The following is a 16,514-nucleotide window of genomic DNA, read 5'->3' as shown; positions in this document are numbered from 1 at the left end:
TCACTTTGTAGACCAGGCTGGCCTCGAACTCAGAAATCCGCCTGCCTCTGCCTCCCGAGTGCTGGGATTAAAGGCGTGCGCCACCACGCCCGGCTTCTTATCCCCCTTTCTTAACATTCTCCATTTCCTCTTTTTCTTAAATGTCTTAAACGTCTCCTTATCTCCTTTTTAGCACTTTTTAGCACTGTTTACCCCCCCCTTTTTGCTTAGACCATTTATCCCCCTTTTATTACAGGCCCTTTCCCCCTCCCCCCCTTTTTCCTAGAGAACTTTCATAGGAAACTTTTTTTTTTTTAGAAATTAGAAATAAAGCCTAAAAGGGTTTTCTAAAGTGTCCCTTTTTCTTCCTGCAACTTAAACCAGCAGGCTGAAAGTTGGTGTTGCTCAGTTCCTGTAGAGATAGAACAAAGGCTACTTACTTAATTTGTGCTGTTTTAAGATGAGATGCTAAACAGATTCTCACCTCAGAGGAACTCAGAAGACAAGTCAGCTACTAAAACAAAGTGATTTAAACTTAAAGTAGGTAAATATTTTATTATTTTACAACACCCCCGAAATATCTCATAAGACCAAGTCTTACCCTGCCAATGCTCTTTCCCCTCTGCTGCCTCAAGAAAAAACAAACAAGAAAGAAGACAAGCTGGGGCTGGACCCTGACAAGGAAAATGTGAAGTGTTCTTATTCCTAACAGCTTTAAATCAATTCTATGGAACAATCACTGCAGGTCTCCTATATATTCAAGTAAATACTATGAGTTATTCCTAGTTATCAACTTGACTACATCTAGAATGAAGTACAATGAAAAAATAGAGGGCACATCTCTGATCCAGATCTTGAGACTGGAAGACACAGGATTCTGACTTGGATCTTAACATGCAATGACATACTTTTGATCCAGATTTTGAGGCATAGTGGCCATGAAAAGCTTAGGTCCAGGCATGGGCTTTTAATCCCAGAAGACAGAAGCAAGCAGATCTGAGTTGCAGGACAGCCTGGGACAGAGCAAGTTCCAAATTAAGGCATGGTGGTATGCACCTTTAATCTGGATCATATCTTCTGCTGGAGGCCTACATAAGTACAATGCAAGAAGGAAGGCTCACTCTTCTTTTTGTGCTTGTACATTTGTTGACAGCACATCTGTTGGAACATAATTCATCAGTATTCCAGCTTATACAAAAGGCCAGCTGAGGCACGTAGCCTCGAGGGATTGAGAAACTACTAGATTTTTTGACTTCTCATTCACAGATGCCCATTGTTGGGTTATATGAGGGTTTGAATATGCTTGTCTCAAGGAGTAGGCCTATTAGGAGGTATGACTTTGTGGGGGTAGGTGTAGCCTTGTGGGAGGAAGAATGCCACTGAACAGGTGGACTTTTAGAACCTCCTCCTAGCTGCCTGAAAGTCAGTTTTCTCCTGTTTGGAATGAGATGTAGAATTCTCAGTTCCTCTAGCACTATGCGTGACTGGATGCTGCCATTCTTTCCCCCACGATGATTGTGACTGAAACTCAGAACCTGTAAGCCAGCCCCAATTATATGTTGTCTTTTATAAGAGTTGCTGTGGTCATAGGGTCTCTTCACAGCTATGGAGATCCTAAGACAAATACTATAAGCTACTTTATAGATTATCTTGCACAATTTTGAAAACTGTGTTTTATTTAATAACACAATAACAGCAATTAATCCTATTACTAGCTGAAGAGAAACTCATCATTGTATTCTCAGGTGTTCATACATCTTTTGTCTAAAATAGAGAACATTTTGAGGAAGATTCTTTTTTAATAAAGTCCTCATACAGTTTCCTTTAAATAATAAAAGTGGTTATTGTTACTGAAAAAGAAGTTCCTTTAAGTTTCTATTTGTCCTGAGTGACTGGTAAACGTCTAGCTCAGTCCTACACTGTAACTTGACCTCTCTAGCCTTTGTTCTATGAGGAGCTACTGAGATGTAGATGCCATCTTAAAAGCTTCTCCCTGCGCCCAGCCAATTCTCTCTGCGTCTATAACTGTGTGTCTGGAAAAAGAAGATAAATAGCTGCTCTCTCTGTGCCTGCTGCTCCCTACAATTAATGTCAAGTTAACAGTTATTATTTGATGAGCTAAGAGCCAAATGTTAAAATGAGTCAAGTATATTTTCTTATAATAATAGATTGTCCTATCTGTCCATTATTTTGAAGACATCATATAGAACTGCAGCTTCTAGTTGCATTGTAAAATCGGAAAAGCCAATGCCTTACTCTAATACAGTCTTAAAAATGATGATATTCATATCACTTCTAGTTTTATAAATTGAGAATCTGCACCAAGAATTGTTTCACAAATAAATATGTATCATTTGGCTTGATATCTGGCATGTTTGGGAAATATGGAAATGATTGAAAATATCTAGGGCTAATCACAATCTGGTATTCTGGATGTATGCTCAGTATCAGCTCTGCAATGAATAGTCATAAAATAAAAGTCACAGCACATTACAGTTGATATTACTACCAAGGGGAAAGTCACACCAATTAAAAAGGAAAACATACCTTTACCTCTTTAGTAGGTTTAGAATCGAACATACTCTATATTATTTAGTATCTGAATATTTTAAAAATGAAAGAGTGGCTAAGGAGATAGGATATTCAGTGAGGTGCTGGCTGTGCAGTCATGAAGACTTAGTTCAGATCTCAAGCCCCTAATGAAAAAAAGAGTTGTGATTATATATACATCTACAACTTTACAGTTGTAGCACAGGTGGACACAGGCACTCTAAGTCAGTCTAGCCAGTCCATAGGACTCAGAGTCAGTCTAAGACCCTGTCTCAAGAGATAAAGCAGACATCTCATATTGGCCTCTATCCTCCACATAGAAAAATGCACAAGAATATGTGTACACTACAGAAACATATACAAAGGGAAAGAGCAATTATTGATACCAAACACATTTTATTATTTATTCATTTATTAATTTATTTATTGAGACAGGTTATTACTCTGTGGACAAGGGTAGTCTCAAAGTCATGATAATCCTCCTGTCTCAGTCTTCAGGGATACCATATGTCACATGGTCACCATATCAGGCTTTATAAACAATAGTTTTTGCTATTTGTCATTTTTTTTTTGGAGTACTGAGGATTAATGCCAGACCACACACAAATTAGTGAACCATTTTGATTATAGGATGTTTTACTGTGGTGAGTTTATACATACTGAGTTAACCTGTCTATTTTTATAACCTGTGGAGTCAGAGATAAAGCAGGACCTTGAAGTTTTTATATCAGGCCCTAAGTTCATTTACTTGTTAAAGTGTTTCATTTGGGTCTATTACTTAAACCAGCAACCCTCTTTTTTTTTTTTTTGGAAAAAATAATGAAACTATTTAATTGACATATTAAAATGATATTTAAAAATATTCAAATATGGTGATAAAATGCTATGGATAGTATATGTGACTTGCTAAGCTTATTCACAGCCTACATATGATCCTAGGAACCTCTAAAGAGGCAACTCCAAAATCATTGACACAGGAGACCAGAGATTAAAGCATCCAAAGACTTCTATTAGCTTTTTACAGTATATATTGAAGGGAATCAAAACACAGCCCAACATAACACACAGCTCCCACACATCAGAAGGTGGGTGGGGGAAGAAATATTTTAAAATACACAGAACTTTCTGTTCTTTCTAGCCAGCCTGGGCTGCTTTCAGCAGAAACAATTATTCCAGTTCCCAGGTTAAAGGTTTCATGATCTCATTTTTTTTTTTTTTGAGTTAAGAATTCTTTACTAGGTATTAGTTCAGGCAGATGCCCAGGTTCTGCAATCCCCTCTCCCTATAGGTCACAGTGAGCAGGTTTCTTCAGAAGAGCCTGTGGGGCTGAGAGTGCTGAGCCCCAGGGTCAGAAGCAGAACTGGAAAGCCTCCAATACATGCTGCTTCCATGTTTCCAGGCTGGGCAGCAGGGAGGACAGGCCCATGACGTGCCAGGGCTCTCCGTCAGACACCATGGAGGTTTGGTAGGACAGCAGCTGTACACCCGCCTCTGCAGAAGGCCGATCATAGTGGGCAGCATCGCAGGGTTGGAGGGCTGAGCCCAGAATATGAGCAGGGGTTGGCTCCTGCGTAGTGGCACCTCTGGTCTGAAGACAGCTCCGTTGAGCATCTGCAGCATTGGTGTGGTACCCTGGACCAAGCCCACAGCTTGGTAGGGGGCACCTGCCAGGGCCACAGTCAGGAGGCATTCCCCGCTGCCCTGCTCCCCTGGACCCCCAGGGCTGTGGGAGGTGGTGACATTGAGGCCAGCTTCTTTCACCAGTAGCTTAGCGTTCACCAAGTTCATGTCTGCCTGCTTAGATGCTTCTCTCAGAAGGCCGACAATGACTGCAGAGCTCAGGAAGGTCCCAGCATTCTTCAGAGATGTTCCTTATGTAACCACCTAGATGGTCCCTTTAGGGGAGCCAGCCCAGGCGTGCATCAGCGTGCCCAATGCTTCTACCAGACCAATACAAGGCTTGGTATGTGTAGAGAAGGCACTGGTGAGGGCCTGGGCGTTCACGACGTCTGTTAGAGATTTCCCCTTCACCATGTCCACAAACTGGACTGTGATTTCCTCCCCACAGCAGCTCTGGGCTTCCTTGGTGCTGGCACCCAGGTGGGGACAGCTGATGACATTCTCGTGGTCCACTAAGGTCCGGTCCCGTGGTGGCTCTTCTGTAAACACATCCAGTGCCAGCACACTGACCAGACTGCAGGGCACGCAGCAGGGCACCTTCATCCACAATGCCTCCTCGAGCACAGTTCACCACTCGCACGCCTTTCTTGCACTGAGCAAAGATGATGCCATTCAGTAAGCCTGTGGTGGAGGGCAGGAGTGGGGTATGGACAGTTGTGAAGTCACAGAGAGGCCAGATCTCCAGCGGCAGCTGCTGAACACCAAAGGAGGCCGCGACTTCAGGAGAGATGATGGGGTCATAGCCTACAGTCTTCATTCCAAAGGACTGCATTCGGGTGGCCACCTCTCTTCCGATTCTGCCGAGGCCAAGAATTCCCAGTGTCTTCCTGTTCAGTTCTGTCCCCATGAACTTCTTCCGGTCCCATTTGCCATCTTTCATCGAAGCTGTCGCCTGGGGAATCTGCCTGGCCAGGCGCATGATCATCCCTCAGGCGAGTTCCACAGCACCGAGGCTGTTCCCGTTGGGGGTGTTCATGAGTAGGATGCCCTTCCTCGTGGCAGCCTCCAGATCCACATTGTCCATGCCTGTGCCAGCCCTGCCCACCACCTGGAGCTTCTCTGCTGCATTGATGACATCAGCAGTGACTTTAGTAGCTGACCGGACAATGAGGCCTTCACAGTCCTGGAGTTCAGCTATCAGCTCCTCCTTGCTCAAGTTCTGCTTCTCCACCACCTGCAGCCCTCCATCTTGCAGGATCTTCCGGCAGCAGGGGTACAGGCTGTCACTGATAAGTACTTTGCGTAGATTTGCGAAGGCCATTGCTAGAGTCAGGCCTTAGAATCAGTTGCTCTGGGTGGGCAGAAGCACTTAATTCAGGAAACTGCAGGCAGGGCTGGCTCCGGTGACTGGGCTCATGATCTCTTTAAATCAGATTCTAACTGATTAAGACAACTGACAAAGAGGTACCAGAAAAGGTGCTCATCATAAAAACAAAAATCCAAAGCATGAGCTGAGACTCAAGCTGTTTTACAGGCCAACGAGCATGACATAGTATAGGCACTGTCTTTCTGAAGAGCCCAAGCTCAAGACATAACAACAAGAAATGATCAGTTGGGATGCATCCAGTGTGAATACCACACAGAAAAGGAAAAGCAAAGCAAAGAAACACTAAGGATGGATAAAAATCCATCCTTGTAAGCTACTGCTCCAACAGAGAACTGATATCTGGAATACATGTACTCAAAAAAAAAAAAAAACCCCACAAAAACAACAAATAATATAATTGATAAATGGGCAAATTGACTGAAGAAAGACATTTACCACCCTCAGTACAGAGTTAATATTTAGTACATAAGAACTCAATATGAAGCAACAAACAAAAATTTCCACTCAAATACTATGATTTCTAGGTTGACAATTGATCCAAACAGGCATATCTTCAGAGAAAACTTAATAGGTATGTGAAGAAGAATATTCCCAATCATCAGAAAAATGGAATTCAAACAAGCATTATCACCTCAGCCTACTAAAAATAGCAATTATAAAAAATGTCTATGTGTGACAAGGAGGTAGAGAAAAGGGAGGCATTTACAGAGTGTTAGAAAAAAAGTTAGTCTGCACAGTCTTTATGGAAAACAGTATGAAACATTCCTTAAAAATGAAACCGCCATATAATTCAGAAAACACATTGTTTGGGTTTATTTGCCAAAAATTTAAATCAGTATATCAAGATATTCAATATCATGTTCCCTGCAGAACTATACTGAGAATGGCTAAAGAACTATAACATATTTACACCATGGAATACTAGTCAATCACACAAAGAACAATGTCCCATCACTTACAGAGCTGAAGTAAGTGAATTAATCCAAGTACAGAAAGGTCAATAGCACACTATCTCAACTACACGTGTATAGAATCTAAAAACCTTGAACACATAGAATTTGAGAAAAGAAGAATAAAGAGCCAATATATATTATTAGTTAGGTGAACTATGTTTTGAGTGTTGTTACTTCACAGTCAGTTCTTAATAGGTACAATAGTGCACTGTTCATTTCAAAAAGCTTATAAAGACATCCTTCTTTGGGGTCTAGACCACTAAGTATAATTCTTACCCATCTTCAAGGAAGTGTCTGTTGCAATGGACAGAAACCATTACAGAAAGCCACAACTAATCAAAATACAGTTGTGGAGCCTGGTCCCAATGAATACAACTCTCATACCTAGGGCCCAGGGATCATTGCTGAGGAGAGGTGGAACAATTATAGGATCCAGAAGAATAGGGGCTTGCTGTGATACTGTGTGTTCTAATGATGTCAGAAATTGCACACATAAAATCTCACCAACATGATTGCCTAAACAAAAGTTGAACAAGCATGGTAATCAGCATGCTCTCTTGGACCAGAAAAAGCCCACAAGGTCTCAAGTGTATTCAAAGAACTACAGGTAACTAAAGAATGTGGAAAGCAAGACAAATGACTTGCCCTAAGGAAGAACATACCAACTGGTTATCTAACACCAAATGTCCAGCTTCAAAATATAAACAAGTAATAATACACAGACTGCACAGGTTGTACTTATGTTTTTATGGAGTGTGTGTGTGTGCGTGTGTCAATTAATGTAAAGGGGAATACTTCTGAAAAAAAGCAAGGATGGATATATTAAAGCATTTAAAGGGAGGAAAGGGAAGAGGGAAATACTGCAATTATAATCTCAAAAATAAAATAATGAAAATAATTAAACATTTTTATAAAGCTATAAGGGGTTTTGAACATTTCACTCAAAAGCATAAATGTTTTAGGAGACAGACTCTTATTTTCACACTAAAAAAAAAAAAAATCATAGATGTATTGAAATGCCCGTGGTAACAATGGTACAATGTAACCTATGGTTTAGATTGTTTACATTGCTTTACATAATGTACATTTTTATATTTCAATTTTAAAATGTTTTAAAACTCTCACACTTAATTGATTAACATACTAGTAAAGGAAATTAGATAACTGTAAAATGCTATTTTGACATAAAGTAACAATTTAATATTGTTAAATATGGCATTAAGTAACGCTTTAACTTTAAATGGGAAATGACTGAAGAAAAAGGACATGAATTTAAAAGAGAACAGGCATATGGGAGAATTTGGAGTAAGGAAAGAGTGGTGCAATTATATAATTATATTATAATCTAAAGTAACAATTATTATAAAAGAATTAGTATACAAAATCAGGTCATTGGGGAAGAGCTGGGTAGATCTGAGAGGACATGAATATAAGTAAAATACATTGTATGAAAGACTTACATTTTTAAAGTTTTGAAAAAAACAATGAAGACTCAAAGTCAAATGTCATTCCATGGCCTGGAACTCATAGTTGATATTGTTGATGGTGCTAAGAATCTGGGGTAAACCTACGGCTATTCTTTTGCTAAATGAATAATGTACTCATATGACTCCTAATGATACATTGCTATAAGCATAATTCAGTAAATCACTCTACAATCAAGAGGCTTCTTCTTGTAGCCGAAGAGATTTAACACAGAAACCCACAACTGGACAACATGGTGAGAGTGAGGGTGCTCATCTCCGAAGGAGATGGATTTATCACATCCCTCCCCTCCAGGCACAAAGATTAGTGTGAAAGAGGAAGGAGAAAGATTGAAGAACTAGTGGAGATCAATTGTAAGGAAACAGTAGTTTCCAGACAAAACAGGGTGAATGCACATATAAACTCACGAAGACTGTCACAGCAAGCAGACAGACCTGCAGCAGCTGAAGCAAGAGAATATTCCAGCACAGCTAACGGGATGTAGGCACAGGATTCCATCCTTAGCCAAGGACTTATTTGCAAATGATAGCAGATGTGTGGGAGAAAAATTAGTTCTTTTCAAGGAAGTGACTCTGGTCATATCCATCAAATTCCTAGGCAAGCCTTATTTTCAAGAATAGTTGGCCAACATTTTTCAGTGGCTATTTTTCTTTGATATTTGCATTTGTTTTTAAGAAAGAAAAATATACGAAGTTGGGTGGGGAGGAAGTGGAGATGATTTGAGAGAGTAGAAAGATTATGATCAAAATATACTATTTGAATGAAAAATATCAAACAAATAAAGTTTATAACATCAGAGAGTTTATGAAACTATACTAGTAAATTATATGTTGAATACATTTTTAATTCAATTTTATTTATTGCACATGTACACATGTGTATGCATGTGCCATAGCATGCTTTTGGAGGTTGGTCAAAGACAGCATCTAGGAGAAGAATCTCTTCTTCTGTCATGTGGCCCCTGGAAACTGAACTAAGATCGTCAGATTTTGTACCAGGTATACCTACCTGATGAGCCATCTTCCTGGCACAAGTTGAACAATTTATAAATTGTTATCTGGTTTTAAATTTTAAATTGCTACCCAGTTTAGAATTTCCTTGTTCTTTATTCTACAAGCCAGAAGTTGCATCTCGTGGATGTAAGAGACTGAAAAGCATCTGCTCCTTTCACTCTGTGCTGTTCCTGATGGGAGCTCAAGATTAATTTTTTTCTAGCAGGATATTGCGCATTCTGATGTTCATTAAATCAGATAGTCTAACACACAAGCCCTAGTAATAATTGAATTCTGTTAAGACTCTATCAAAGATTGCCATCAACTGCTATTCTAAATATACTAACACATATAGCATCATATCCTTTAGTTGGAGAATGAGGTAATAAGCTGGGTGACCACTGATAAACCTACTGAGAAAATGATATGACAGAAGGTGGCTTTTATAGCCCATTTTCAAGCCAGGCCCTTATTGGTAACAGGGTAATAAGGCTTTCTGTGGCCTAGCAACCTGCTCTATTTTGATCACAGTTTCAGGTATTTGACATCTGTGTTTATTCTGTCAATAAATAACACATAGTCTTTCTTTACCATTTAGATTTCTACATCTTTTTCTCAAAGCATTTTCCTTTTTCTCCTTAATTTATGCCTATGTAAGAGCTCCAGAGTAATGGATATCAAACATTGTTACTTTTCCCCTTATTCTTCTTGTTTAACCAGTAGTTTCCTGAAACCTTAAGTCATCTGCACCAGATCAGGAAGTAACTTTGAAAGGACACAGAGCTATAAAGCTATTAGGCCAAGAAAAAAAATCTCTGCAGCCAGATAGTATGAGGGGACTTTGTGGAAGCAATTAGCAATTACTGGCTGGGCAAACACTCTTAAGAAGGGTGAAACCCCAAAGGCATTATGGCCATATAAATTGGTATGCCAAATCCTTCCTGCTTTCTAAAACACTGTACTATGTTCAGGCTGAAAATACATAAACATAACCTTCTCAGTCTGTATAATGTGTCCTATATCAAAGGTACATCCTCTACAGAATAATTTATTACCTTTTCAACTGTGAGACTCATAAAGAAGAGCTGAGCCTTTTCTTATGCAAGTGGCCTTGACATAAATGGTGACCGCTACAATGCCAGTGGGCAGAAATGATTACTGAATGAGAGAACGGCCAAGGAGAATCCATCTGGGAATTAATCATTATGTTATCTTTCTACTGAATGTGAGAATGCCTTCTTGAAAACAAAATCTCTAGGATTGCTTATTGGAATTTCAGGATTTGCTCTAAAACCAAAAGATAACCAAGTACCATCATCTACATTCTCAGCATCACTAATTCCTTTTTTTGATGTATGTCACCTTTACATATTTACTGAATTGTATGCCAAATGAAACTAGCTGAACCTTCTGTAACCAAGGTTCCCATGTACAACATATTCAAAACTTTATGTTTTCTGAAGCAGACATAGTCAGGGGTGAAACTAAAGCGTAGAGTCTCCACCCTCAAAGAAGAGGCTCTTCTCTGTTCATCTACTTAGGGCCTCACATTGTCTTCACACTTTTCACCTTTTTAGTTATCAGCTTTTGATTGGAAATACACAGCTTAGTTCCTAAGTCCTCATTTCCCAGATTTTCATGTGCTTGGTCATGTGTACAAGGTTTCCATAAAAGTATGTGTGGATAAATGGGACAGAATACTTTAAAGAATCCCATGAGTGTCTTAATTACCTATACTGAATATTCATTTGAGTTGTTTCTGAATGGTCCACACTATAACAATGTTGTGTTTTCTGACATCTTCTACTTGTAAAAAATTAGATCTTGAATTGTATTTATGTTCAATGCCGGTTTATGTTGTGAAATAACAAAAATCAGTGAGTAAATGTAGGTATCATAAAATCATTGCATTTTATGCCACAAGCTTTTGTGCCATCAATTAAGTCATGCTAACAAATCTGTATGCTCTACAATAGTAAATAGTCAGTTTTAGCTAGTGAAAACAGTTTGTTTTTGTCGTTTTTGTTTTGTTTTGTTTTGTTTTGTTTTAACTAGGTGTCATTTGTTTTCACTGCTTTTCATTTTTTTCTTTGTCCTATTCAACTGTATGCTGCTAAAGCTCTCAAAACTAAAACACTACAAGCTTGCCATTCTTTTCCAGTATATTTTTTGTGAGTAGTAATCATTCTTAACATAGCTTTGGTCATTAACTAAGGCCTGACTGTTGAACTCTTTGAGCCGTCAGCAGTGAGCATTTTATTTGCCAGCTACTCAATATTTAGCTATGCCTGTGCTCAGATTCCAAGTTTTCTATCTCAATCTATCCTCAACCACACACAAAATAGCATTTTTGATATTTTCTTTCTCCATCCCATAGTCTATATTTTACTAAACAGAACACCACAGTGGTTTTCTGGCTTCTTGGGGATAACTCCTACATGTGTTCATGAGCCTGGCATTTACGGCCCTCCATAAAAGACCTAGCTTTGCCATATTACTTCTGCCCCCTCAACAGATTTGCTTCCTAATGACACCAATTATGTAAACCGCAACCTGCCTCTAATGTTTAAAACAAAGGCAACTATATATTCTAGGTTGATCTACTTCTCTGTAATTGCTTATTGACATATGATTTCCTAGCCTTAGAAAGTTACTCTGTGAAAATTCACCTAAAACTATCAAGGAATAAAAAAGAAAATCCCTTTATTTTTTATAATAAAGTTCTCACACATGACCTATTTTCCTCACACACAACCGAAAGCACACTTTAATACTTTCCCCATACATTTTGATTTTATTACCACGTTCTCATTTTCACACGTACTTTTTTATGTTCCTCAACCTATGTGTTTTATTTTATTTTGACATTTCCATATTTTGGCATCAGTACATATTCTGAGTCAACCCATCTGTTGTTGGGCCTCTGATAGTGGGTGTCCATCTTCGTGCCACGTCCTTTTCACATGAACTCAGTGGTGAGCCAGTGGGAAGAACATTGCCTGCCTCTCAATGTTTGCTTTTCTATCCAGGCTGAGTACTTTCATGAAAACAAGGTTGTTCTTAGATACTGCCGAATTTCTGCTTTCTTGAGGAAGTAGACAGAAGAGAGTGGGACATTTCAAAATGATAAAGTCTTTCCAGAACAATATATTCAATCTTTGGCTTTTGACCAGGCAAAAGGCATATGTCTTTTACAATAGAAAACTAGATATATGATCATTGCTAATATCTGGTTTTGTTAGAGAAATCAATTTTAAAAATGGAACTAATTTTTCATTAATGGTAACAGCATGATATATTTTACTTTTGAGCTAACCAAGAGATAATGCCTACCTCATTTATTTGCTTCAAAGTGCGATGTTATGGGTATGTTATTTTTTCTTTGTCATGGCGTTCATAATAAAATATTCTAATGACAATTTGTTATAGAATATTGTTTATTCATAAGTTTACATCAGGAAGCAATATCTTGTTTATAGACCTCATTGACATTTTTATTGCCAAAATGTGTGCTTATTTAATACAAATGGTGACTTTCCCCAGCAATATAAAGTGTTACGTTTCATTTCCACTGTAGAGAAATGAAAGAAAATGTAAGAATCCTGAGAGATAATTTTATTTCAAGGAAGTAAACATGTCAAAGTAAAAAAAAAATCTTGTAGAGAAAGACTTCTGATTGCTAAAACTGTGTGGCTTAGAAAAGCCCAGAAATTTAGTCTCACCAAGGTCTGAAGATGGTACAGGGTTTAAAAATACTGATCAATGCTCACCAAATTCATAGATTTGTTTTGAATAGTTTATACTCTTACAGTATCATGAGAAGCAATGAAAAACAACATAAAGAAGATCATGGATTTTGGAGAGTGTTTGCCTGGATAAAATCCCATCTCTGTGCCTTATAGACCATATAATAGCAGTCAAATTCATGTTAGGCGACTCAAGTTCTCTTTGCTAAATTGAAACAATTACCACATCACAGGAATACTAAGAGTTAGTGCAGTTAAAACACTGAATGATAAATATTACTGTAATTACGGTTATGTTGAGAAATGCAAGTAAAAGGAGGCAGACTAGTCATGTTCATTTTCATAAACTTTATCTTTTTTTTGGGAACCTACCAGAGCATTTCTATGATAGCACATGTTCTCTATAAGTAGGATACTTATAGTATAACAGTAGCATATAGTGTGACTCTTTGATGTGCTTTGAAAGATGTCACTTGATGTACCTATCTTTGTGCATGATGCACCCTTGACTCAGAGGCTGAGCAGTGTCTGTGCACCACTCTCTGCCTGGCGTATAGACAATCCCTGCTAATTTTGTGACTTAACAATAACCTTTCCCCACACCTCACCGCTTTGAATAGACATCCTCCCCACTCCCTATGACTTTCACATTCAATTTTAGATTTGTATCTTTCAGAAAATTTTGCTCTAGATTAGGGATTTTACAAAAAAATGATATTTGATCCACTATGTATTAACTTTATACTTGAACTTCTAAAGACAACCTTACCTACTGCCATTTTAATAGGCAGAGCCTATCTTGAGGCTCCTATATACTCTACTTATTACATGGAAATACAAGTAGTCTTCCCAAAATTCTGCCTTCTGCCAAATTATTTCTGCTAGTTTTAACAGAATAACTATATGATTTCCTATAGGAAATCTTTCAAAATATGCTGGCCTCTTATTTGGCCTGGTATTTACTCATTCACAGACTTAAAAAAATCAAAACAAAACCTATCTTATGAGTTCCCTGACTTCCAATAGAGATTATAAATTTTGTATGATTCAAGTATTTTTGTTAGCACACAATAACTACACAAAATAGTGGGCTTTATTGTGAGATTCTTTTCCATGGATAGATAATGCACTTTGTTCACATTCAACTCCAATGGACTACTCACGGCCCCGTCACCTCTCACTGGCCCCCTTAACATCCCAAATAATCCTCCTGCTTCTACTATCATGCCTTCAAAGTAACTCTACACAGCTCTTTCATATTAGAGAGAACATGAGATATTTGTCTTTTTGTCTCACTTATCAAATATAACACCATAACATTCACTGGGTCATTTGCTTGCATATTCAGTCATTCTCTCTCTCTCTTTTAATTTTTCTGTCTTATTTTATTTTTATTAGATATTTTCTTTATTTACATTTCAAATTTTTCCCTTTCCTCATTTTCCCTCTGAAAACTCCCTTATACCACCACCAACCCCTGCTCACTAACCCACCCACTCCCACTTCCCTGGCCTGGCATTCCCCTGCACTGGGGGCATTGAGCCTTCCCAGGACCAATGGTCTCTCCTCCCATTGATGTCCAACAAGGCTGTGACTTCTGTATTTGTCAGGCACTGGCAGAGCCTCTCAGGAGACAGCTATATCAAGCTTCTATCAGCAAGCCCTTGTTTGCATCCACAATAGTGTCTGGGTTTGGCAACTGTATATAGGGTGGATCCCCAGGTAGAACAGTCTCTCGATGACCTTTCCTTCAGTCTCTGCTCCACACTTTGAATCCCCTCCCATGGGTGTTTTGATCCCCTTTCTAAGAAGAACCAAAGTAGCCACACTGGTCTTCCTTCTTTTTGAGTTTCAAGAGGTCTGTGAATTGTTTCTTGGGTATTCCTAACTTCTGAACTAATATCCACTAATCAGTGAGTGCATACCATGTGTGTTCTTTATTTACATTTCAAATGTTAACCCCTTTCCTGGTTTCCCCACTAAAAACCCTCTATCACATATCCCCCCAACCTACTCTGCTCATCAACCTACCCAGTCCAGCCTCCCTGTCTTGGGATTCCCCTACACTGGGGCATTGAGCCTTCCCAGGACCAAAGGCCTCTCCTCCCATTGATGTCCAAGAAGGCTATCCCTCTGCTACATATGTAGCAGGAACCATGGATCCCTCCATGTATACTCTTTGGTTGGTAGTTTAGTCCCTGGAAGCTCTGGGGGTACTGGTTTTATCCAACAAAATCAAGTTCCTTTGAAGAAACGTACATTTTCTTCACCTGTTCATCTCTTGATAGAGTGACACATTCATTACTTTTTGTAGCTTTTGTGGTTACTATATGAATAACAGGAAAGTAGAAATATGTCTGTGATGTGAACTTTGGCATGTATGTACTCCAAGGTGTTATATGTCTGTGTCACAAAGTATTTCTATTGCTAGAGTTTCAAAAAAAATTGACTAGAGTAGTGGCTGTGTCCATTTATGTCCCCACTAACAGTGTATAGACTGACTTAGAACATAAGCCAAAATATCACGGCTTCCATGCTGTGAAATTTCTGGGGCAGGGATATATCTTATTTGGATTGGCAATGCTGGGGACACACATCTGGCTTTGGCACTAAAAAGCATTCAGCATGTTCAATTGCCCAAACGTAAGTAAGCACACCTTCTTGTAGATACTATAGCAGATGTCTGCTTACACGCACTTAACTCTATCCTCCTACTTCCAGGGAAGGATGACCTTATTACTACTTGGAATGCAGTGGGCACATAGATGCTCAATACGTTGCCCATAGTGGTATAGAGAACTGATAGCATATTAACGTTTGAATTCTGGCTTTGTACTGTTTAAACTTAATGCCTTAAATTCCAATGGGTGAAATTTATTTTCACCAAGGTTCTGGTCTACTATAAACAAGTATTTAAATTGTGATTCACTAACTTCTAATCAATTCTAAATAAACTCTTATGCATCTACATTCATTAGGAAACAGAAATATTTTTCATTCTGAGACTTTTTCAATGGTCTCTGTCATTTTTGAAGGTTTAAAGTTAAAATTTTTAGTGTTATATTAGTGTAATATTCTGTATTAGGTAATATTAGACGTGAAATTTATTAATTAGTATCTGTCTAACACAGAAGTATTCAGTTGCCCCTAAATATTACAACAGAGTTTTGTGAGGCTTTGAAAATTGAATGTAACAACCACTTTAGCTGTCTAGATAATCTCTAACTTTGCTTAACTTTGGATAAATGAATTTTTGAATAAACTTTATAGATACAAAACTAGTTGCCAAAAACTAATAACTGTTTATTATGGATTAATATTAATTATCAAATTGTACAGATGATTCCTAGTTTTTCATCTAGAGTTTACTGCATTTCATCTTTTGTATATTCATAAAAATACTGTGCTGTTACCCTAAAATTATATTCCAAGTAAATGTATTTACACACTAGCAAGATCTACCGATTTTGTCATTAGTTGAAATGCCTAGTCCATGTCCACTTTATATATGCACATAAGTATTTATATCTTATATTTCCATTTATATGTGCACATATGTATCTGTATCTTATATGTCCAGAAGCATTTTTATCTTTTTCTGGTGCATTGCCTTTCACTTCCTAATTGCTAATCTTAGAACTCTAACATGAGATATGTTTATCAATTATTGTTCCCATCTAGACAATACATTTCTTTTTTTTAATTTTTAATATTTTTTTATTACCTATTTTCCTCAATTACATTTCCAATGCTATCCCAAAAGTCCCCCATACCCCCCCCCACTTCCCTACCCACCCAATCC

General features: G+C 38.2%; 1 protein-coding gene and 1 pseudogene across 2 annotated transcripts in view; both read right to left on the bottom strand.

Moving 5' to 3' along the window:
• Positions 1-16,514, bottom strand: part of Pclo (piccolo presynaptic cytomatrix protein) — a 328,272-nt gene that overhangs the window by 217,490 nt on the left and 94,268 nt on the right. The gene's annotated exons all lie outside the window — the stretch shown is intronic.
• LOC110294194 lies at positions 3,749-5,485 on the bottom strand (annotated as a pseudogene). Its single transcript, XR_002377923.2, has one exon. The product of XR_002377923.2 is annotated as a D-3-phosphoglycerate dehydrogenase pseudogene (transcript).

This window comes from Mus caroli, chromosome 5 (assembly GCF_900094665.2).
Source record: "Mus caroli chromosome 5, CAROLI_EIJ_v1.1, whole genome shotgun sequence".
In the NCBI taxonomy this organism is placed as follows: Eukaryota; Metazoa; Chordata; class Mammalia; order Rodentia; family Muridae; genus Mus; species Mus caroli.
Note: the sequence above shows the minus strand (reverse complement) of the source record. Positions and strands in the feature narration are given on the sequence as shown.